Consider the following 9020-nt stretch of genomic DNA (forward strand, 5'->3'; position numbering starts at 1 on the left):
CCTCTTGGGTTCCCAACGGACATGTGCATCACGCGCCATCAGTTGCCTCGCAGGATCTTTGGATTTGGCACAGTTTTTTTGTTTGCCCGGTTCTCTCAATGATATCAATGTGTTGCATAGATCCCATCCTCTTGCCCGGCTTGCTAAAGGTGAAGCCCCGGCTTGCAACTACACCGTCAATGGGAGTGAGTACACAATGTGTACTACCTTGCCGCCGGTATATACCCGGATTGGGCCATATTTGTGAAAGCCATCAGGGAGCCAGCGAACAGAGCTGAAGCTGAGTTTGCAAAAGCATAAGAGGCAGCTCGAAAAGACATTGAGTGGGCTTTCGATATTTTGCAAGCTAGATTTGTAACAGTCCGAGGACCATACACTCAATGATATCATGACCACCGGTGTGATTCTACACAATTAATATGATCATTAAGGATGAGAGGGGTTTGAACTTATCATATTTATTTGATAATTTTGGAACCCGGGTCAAACCTTCTAAAAATCCGGATAATGTGCAAGCTTTTGTTGAAACTTACTGGCAAATTGAGAGTGACAAGGATGCAAAACAGTTCCAGGAAGATCTCGTTCGCCACCACTTGCAGAGGCGACAACTAGAATTTATTTGCATTTCCAACCATTTTTTATTTGTTCAATTGTTGTTGTATCATTTGATTCATGTTGTTTCAAAACATTTGTTGTATTTCGTATTGTTTGTATTCTATGATAGTAAATATTTGTGTAATAATTTAAATTATTGTTATATTTTATTAAACATATGTTGTATCAATTGGTTGATTGTCATATTTTGCAAAACACTTTTGTTGGGGTTTTGCAATCGGGTCGAAAAACGACCGCGCAGTCCAAACACGTCAAACGCGGCCTGCATAGTGGAGATGGTGCTTCCCATTGGTCACGGAAAAAACATATTTATCGCTTATTAGCAGTGGGTAATAACCATCGCACGCAGGCAAACATGGTGGGGTGTGGCCCATTAGCAGAGGGGTACATGTTTTTCCGGTTCTTTCGGTGGTTATCTGGTTCTTCTGGTTCGGTTTTCTCTTTCATCGGTTGTTCGCCAGGTTTTTTTTATTTTCTTTGAATTTCTGGTTCCTCGTTTTGAGTGAATAAATATTTGAGCAAAAAATATTTTGAGAAAATTATTTTTGAACAAATAAAAAATTGAGCGAAAGTTTTATTGGACAAAAAATATTTTGAGCAAAAAGATTTCGAGCGAAAATTTAATTGAACAAAAAATATTTTCGAACAAAAAAATTTGTTCAAAATTAATTTTTGCTTAGATTCGGAATTTTAAAATTGTTCTCATATTTGAATTTTATTCAAACTTAAATTTTGCTCAGATTAGGAAAATTCGAAAAATATATTTGTATAACTGGGATTGGAGCCTGGGTCTTCACCTAAGAAATCGAATGTTATAGATGTTGAGGAAAGCATCGTACTACTTCTTTTCGGCCAGCGATTAGACTAATGGGCCGGCCCACGCGGGATTATCTTCAGGCGATGTATAGACGCGCCCAGCGTTACCGACAATTCTCCACGGACCGTTGGATGCCACTGGGCCGCGTCATGTGGAGTCGGCCGGAAAATCAATTTAGCGGACGCAAAAGCAGGAACGAAGGGGAAACCCTAGCCTGGGAATTCACCACACCTGCTGAACCCCGATTCACTGAGCGGCGCCGGAGATGGAGCTGATCGAGAGCGGGCTGGCGGAGATGGAGATCTGCATAGGCGCCGAGTCCAGCGCAAAGACGAGGTCGACGAAGAAGAACATCAGAAAACCGCGGCGATTTGGCCTGACGCGCACCGGGATGCCCAAGACAGATCGGCTCCCACCTCAGATCCGGAAGACGGATGAGCACAGAGGGGAGGTGCAGGAGCTGGCTCCTCCTACAGAGGAGAAGCGGGCGGTGGAGCCGGCTCCTCCTACAGAGGAGCAGGAGGAGGATGACGCAGCTCCTCCTACAGAGGAGCAAGAGGTTGAGGACTACCGCAAATTCTGGGAGAGGTGTTTCGGCCGCCGCCACGGTTCCTACGACGCCGAAAGTAAGAAATTCTCTACTTGATGTATATTCATTCCCATGAAAGAATCGACGAGACGCCGAGAAAACCCCTTGCTCGGCTTGGCTAAGTAATTTCTTGAGGTCGATGCAGGAACATCAGGAAAACAATCTTTTTTATTCTATGCTTTAATTGGGCGGGAACAAGATTTATTTTTTTAACCTGACAGGCGACAACAAAACCCAATCAATACCATTATAAAGACTGGAGGCCTTCCTTGCGTTGATAGCAAATTAGGAATAGGAAACTACCCAACCCATCGATGGACGTTCGTTACCATGGATGGGAGTATGTTGTTGTAGCATTGTATGTTTCATTTGGGATTTATTTTAGTAGAATGACCACAGATCCACTCCGTAACGTTATATCAGAGAGTAGAGAAACATTATTTACTTTGCATATTGAACTAGGAACAGGATACCGTAGCATTAGATTAAATACCCGCGTCGATATACTTTCTTATTAACCTGGATGAGTCTATGTTGAAATTGTTTCCTGGTAACAATTCTTTTAGTGTTCTTATAATTTGGCTTCTTCCATGCAGCTTCTCTTGCTCCCATGTACTGTGCAACAGGAACCATCCCACCAGATGCTCTCCCGGATAGTTCCTTGCAGTTCTTCTCCATCAAAGTCACCGACCTATCTGGTCTGAGCTGGCCACTTCAGGTTCATGGCTTTGTTGCTGCCAGGGACTCAGTAGATCGTAGGCGCAACTATCTCCTCAGATGCTCCAGGGATAACTGCCAAACACTCACTGAAAAGGTGAGTCATTGCGACTACCTACAATCTAACTCTTGGTGTATCTATTTGTGTGCTGCCTGCCTGTTAGTACTATTAGACCTACAGTTTAACTCTCCATGTGGCTATTCTGTGTCCTGCTTCAGTTTTTTAAATTTTCTTCAATTGCTATTGTGATGCTTTGCTTGGCAGGATCCATTCTTGCGTTTAACGGGCCCGTCTCGCGCGGTTCTGATGATTGACCCAGTTGCGATAGAGGTTCAGCTAAAAGTAAAGACTACAGAAGAGTCTGAAGATGATGAAGTCTTGGCTCTCGCTTGTTTTAAGTTCCGTGAAACTTATCCTTTGATAGATGGGCTCCGTGCATGTATCCCCCGCCAGCGCTGCATGCTTGAGTTTGCTTTGGCGGTGCTGGGTAGTTCGGTGGAGACTACCGTGGGTGTCCGACTCGTCGATGGGTCGTGGCCGGATCAGTGTGCAGGGCTGATTGTTTGCAACACCGACAAAGTAAAAGAAGGGAGGATGGTGCTGCTTGATTTTAAGGATGGAAAGCTGCCAACCAAGTCAGATGGTACAGTTGAGCTCTCAAGGCGTATTGTTTCTGTCAGCTACCCAGCGGGGAAACTGTTTGTTTCTGTGGAGGCCTCTCGGTACGGGTTCTCTGCACAGGATACAGTCAACTTCGGGATGAAACGGTCGGGCACAAGTACTTGCACATGTGATCTCATTTTCTGCAAGATGGAAGTGACTGTTACTTGGGGAAACTCGATTTGGATCCCGGGTCCAAATGCTCTCGCTAGTTCGACCAATCATTTGCGTCCAGGTTGATGGCCCTTCTCGTATATCCTCATGTATATGGATCTGATTGCCGTTCATGATGATAGTAGATCTGCCGTTTGCGATGTGTGCCTGATAGTAGAACTTCGGGATGAAACTGTCGGGCACAAGTACTTGCACATGTGATCTCGTTTTCTGCAAGATGGAAGTGACTTTTACTTGGTCTCTTGTTTCTATCTATCGGTAATAATGTTTGGAGGCGTCCGGACCTTGTTCTACCTGCTTAACTATGTAGTTCGCTCAGATGTGGTGTTAGGCTGCTTACCTAATGAGCATATTAGCTATTGCTACTGAACTTTGCTTAATGTTATGCCTTGTTTGTGGAAGTTTAAGCATGTCAGCAATGTTGCCGCTACATTATTGTGTAGCATCTGCCAAAACCTTGCATGCACCTGTTACCCCAATCGACGTATTAGTTGTGTGTTTCTTGTGCGGTTTGATCAGGATTTGTCACACGCCTCTGATATATCTTCGTGTTTCCGTCGTGGAGCATACACTGACGCTCTGTCAAGAGGTTGGTTTGGTCTGAACTGAAATTGCTCTGAACCGGGGTTCCTACTCTAATTTGATAGATATAAATGTTACGTTTATCTGGGAGAAAATCATATACTCTCTCCGTTTCTTTTTAGTTGACTCTTATTTACCAACTAAATCAGAATCAATTAATAGGGAACGAAGGTAGTAATTGACATTAAGGAAATGGCGTGTTTAGGGCATCACCACTACTAAGAGCATCTCCAGTCGCGTCCCCCAAATGAGGTTTGGGGGACCGCGGACAAGAAATGGGGAAAAAAATTGTCCAGTCGCGTCCCCCAAAGCTAATTAGCGCCTCATTTTGTGTCCGGCGTCCCCGGTAGAGACTCTATCAGAGCATCTCCAGTCGCATCCCCCAAACGGCGTTTAGGGGACGGCGGACAAGAAATGGAGAAAATCGCGTCCCAGTCGCGTCCCCCAAAGCTAATTAGCGCCTATAGAGTATCTACCGGGGACGCCGGACACAAAATGAGAGCCCATATGCATGCATGCAGCCCCTAGTCCCCACATGCCATTCTCTTTCCCCGCACTTTCTCTCACCTACTTTTCCCACATGGGGTGGTCCCTTCTATTAAAATGCATGCATCCGGACGCTGTTTGAGGGACGCGGCTGGAAAGGGTCTCTTTTCTGTACAGATTTTTGATCTCTTTTTGTCCGGCGCGGTCCTAAACTCGCCCCAAATCATTTGTGCCGGACGTTTTTTGAGGGACGCGACTGGAGATGCTCTCATAGAGTCTCTACCGGGGACGCCGGACACAAAATGAGACGTCCACATGCATGCATGCAGCCCCTAGTCCCCACATGCTAGTCTCTTTCCCCACACTTTCTCTCACCTACTTTTCCCACATGGGGTGGTCCCCTCTATTAAAATGCATGCATCCGGACGCTGTTTGAGGGACGCGGCTGGAAAGGGTCTCTTTTTTGTACTGATTTTTGGTCTCTTTTTGTCCGGCGCGGTCCCAAACGTGCCCAAATCATTTGTGCCGGACGCTTTTTGAGGGACGCGACTGGAGATGCTCTAAGTATAGTAAGAGCATCTCCATTTGGGGCCATAAACAGTGGCGGACGCAGGGGGTATTGCCGGGTATGCCCGTGCATACCCCGAAATCTGATCGTTCTGTCTAGTATTACTAGTAGAAAAAAAAATGATTAAGTGCAGAACTGATTAGCTGTGGGGCTGGTTGTTCCGTATACTAGTAGAGTAATAGGAAAGGAAAAGGCAATCAATTACTAAAACTGCTTAGCTGAGTGCGGCACGCCGTCATGTTTATTGGACGCCATCAGTCCGGCACAACGCTCGCTAAGGGCATCTCCGGCGCGAAGCAAACCGTCGCCGACTGTTTTTTTCGTCCTCCGTGATCGAAAATGCGTCTGGCATCACCTCCAGCAGGCAACGCAAAGTGACTGGATCGTCCGCGAAGACGCAAACCTGGTCCAAATATGCGCCACGGATGCGTCTCTGCGGACACTGCGCGGACGCGCAAAGTATCTGCTCGCGTCTGGCGGACGTTTCGTCGGGCCCGCCTGGCAGCGACCATGCGTTGATGCGTCTTCTCAAACGCGCCAGCGACTGCGCTGCTGCGTCGCTTCCGCAGCCTGCACCACGTTATTGTCGATGCCTCGGCTGCCGAGCGGTCGCAACCCACCTCCGCCAACCACGTTAATGGCGACGCCACGCGTCCCGCGGCCACCGCATGCCTACGGCCTATATAAAGGGGGTGCGTGTTCTTCTTCCTCATCCACTCCTCCAAACAAACGCTAGCCGCCACAAAGCTCGACCGTAGCGCCGCCTAGGTGTTCGTGCGACGCAGCCAAGCCCGCGAGGAAGTCCATGGCCGATCCTGGTGGCCGGCAATGCGGTCGAGGCCGCGGCCCTGGGCGCCCCCGGGGCCGGGCTGTAATATCCCAGGTTTAGAGGCAATAAAATGAGAGAACACCAAAGTGTGCATTGCATTCATGCATAGAAAATCTGGGGAATTTTCGCGCTTTCAAATAAAACTTACCACGATAATCGAAGTTTCACTTGACTTGCTTGGAATTGAAGTAGATCATCAAGTCAAGCGCTATAAACTTCACTCGTGATCTTTGTTAAAACCTTGTTTTGGGTAGAGATGATTTGATCTATGAATTAGATCAAATGGAATTATATTTACAACAACACATTCTTTAAGAATCAAACCCTAACTTATTAACACTTAAAAGTTAGCAACTACCTTTGTGTGTAAATTAATTCACTTCTAAACTTATTACCAAATAAGGTAAACCACAGGGTCTAAAGTGCATAAAAGCCACACATTCTTATTTAAATCATAACTTATTAAGTATATGGAATATCATAAAACTAAATCCATTTACATTACGATTTATAGTTCAAACTATTTGAATCAAACTGACTATGATTATTTTGAAACTCATATGATCATGCCTTGGTGAAATCAAACACCAACTATCCAAATTTGAGGAATAACCTTCAACCTTGATCTTTTGATCAATATTATAATATAAATCCAATCCAATATGATATAGTGACTCATCCACAATAATAAAACCATCCACAAGATATTTAGTAACAAATGCCACTTGGCTATCCAAAAATAAATCATATGAGAGGATAATGATCTTGCCACATAGGAGGAAAATATCTACAAGACTTGCTTTCCAATCTATGTCACCTCATGCTCAAAGGATTGCTATGGATGAGGGCATGACACCAAAGCACCTTACTCATCAAACCAACACAAGAGTCACCACCTATGTGTCATGATGCTAGAGCTTGCCCAAGCCTATAAATAGAGCCACACCCTTCATCCATTTGCTCATCAAGTACCATGATACATGGAAACCAAACATTTGAGACCTTCCATGTGAATTAGCAAGGATCAAGATGAAGAAGCTAGGAGGTGGAGGCATACCACAAGATGTAGGTTTATCAGATTTCCTGAAGAACAAGCTTCAGAAGATACCAAGGTAGAATTCCTAGGCAAACCATATATTTAGAGGATCATATCATCATATCTTGAGTAGGACCTTAGGCTATTACAAGACATTTAGAAGTGAGAGAGATTATAGATGGTAACCATAGCCATGTCTATCCTAGAGAATTTTAGAGTAGTATTATATCTTACTTGTTTAAACCAACCTTTAATCTTGTAGATGAGAGCCATGTTCCATTAGTGAAACATAACCAAAGCTTATGCTCATATTCTAATCCTAGTTGTGTATCACATTGGTGATCACTACTTAAACCCTAAACTACATTTGAATTCCAACCCATGGATTAACTTGGATTATAATTAGAACCCTGCCATGCCTCATGCCTAGTTAATACTTCAATTAGTGAATCATCACCAAAACCCTAGTCCTTTCACATAGGATTAGCTCCACATAAAATAATATGTCCCAACTTGTGCATCATGGATCACAAGTATAAACTAAGCCATATGTACTTAGGACTAAATATCATTTGGTGAGTTGAGTGAAACCAATATCCAAATCACCTTCTTAAATCTTAAGAACTATCATTCACATAAAATCATGAACCAATTCCATTTCCTTTACCATTTGTTAAACCCTAGCCATAATTAAATTATATGTGAATGATCACTATGGTTAAGCACTAGAAAAATAGAATGTGTTCACCATGCACATGTTCTAAATTTCAAATCAATTAAAACATGTTTAATTCCTTAATTAACAAAGCAATTGAGATAAACCCTAAAATCATATCTATTTGAAAATTTGAATTGTGTCTCATAAGAACACAAAATAAATCAACTATATAATAGTTGTTTGAAAACAAAACAATACAGTAGATGGCATTATCAAATTGTTTTGATATTCAAATATATTAGAACCTGCAAAGTAAAACCAGGATCAAAATTTGAATTCAAATTCAAAACAGAAAATAGAAAAGGGGAAAAAGAAAAGAAGGCTCACTTACCTTACCTGGACCGCAGCAGCCGAAGCCTACCCCAATAGCAGCCCATAAAAGCCCGGGAGCGAGTCCAGCCCAAGGCCGGATACCGTTTCGATGTCTTTAAAAATCGTGCGAGGAGAAAACACGTCGTCGTCGTCTCCGAGCACGACAGCCGCTGCAAGCCGGTAGGCCACGATCTCGCCGTCGATAAGCTTGCCCCGGACGTCGCCGGACACTCGGAACCACACCCAACCTCTCTCGCGTCCGAGCTTATCCGCGGACGAGGAGATCCTTGCCAGCTAGAAGCTTCCAGAGACCGCCACCTCTCCGACCATGGCCGTCACCGTGTCGAGGCCACAGGGCTTCCCTTGGCCTATAAATAGGAGGAAGACATCGCCGTGCACTCCTTGTTCACCTCCACCACTCCATTGTTGCTCAGACACCTTCCATCTCTCACACACATCCACTCTCTGTCGCCGGAGTCGAAGACGAAGCCGACGGAGGAGGCCACCCTAGCCTCCGACGCGTGGTCCAGGAGGAGCGCCTGGACTCAAGGAGCATCTGGGAGGAGCCCAGCATCCAGGGGAGCCGTGTGGAGAAACAATTTCGTCGTTCCCTTCTGCAGCACATCGCCGGGAAATCTCCAATCGCCGTCGTCTCCGTCAACCATCGCCGGAGCCGACCACACCTTGAGCTTCAGGGTGAGCATACGCGTCTATCGCACCTACTCTCGCTTCCTGGCATCGCCTGTAGCCCTAGTTCGCATGTTGGCCGGAGTAGCACCGCCGCAGCACCCATCGCCGGCGACGCTCCGGTGATCCCCTCGCTAAACCATCATCACCATTCGATTGGCCTCGTTGTACTCGTTCAGTAGAGCCTAGCCGCGCATCTCGGGAGGCCATAAATCGGCGGCGCCACCAT

At 45.4% G+C, this 9020-nt stretch overlaps 1 pseudogene; it reads left to right on the forward strand.

Moving 5' to 3' along the window:
* Nucleotides 1–1646: 1646 nt before the first annotated feature.
* On the forward strand, nt 1647–3627 carry LOC124658176 (annotated as a pseudogene).
* Nucleotides 3628–9020: the final 5393 nt, after the last annotated feature.

This window comes from Lolium rigidum, chromosome 5 (genome assembly GCF_022539505.1).
Source record: "Lolium rigidum isolate FL_2022 chromosome 5, APGP_CSIRO_Lrig_0.1, whole genome shotgun sequence".
NCBI classification, from domain to species: Eukaryota; Viridiplantae; Streptophyta; class Magnoliopsida; order Poales; family Poaceae; genus Lolium; species Lolium rigidum.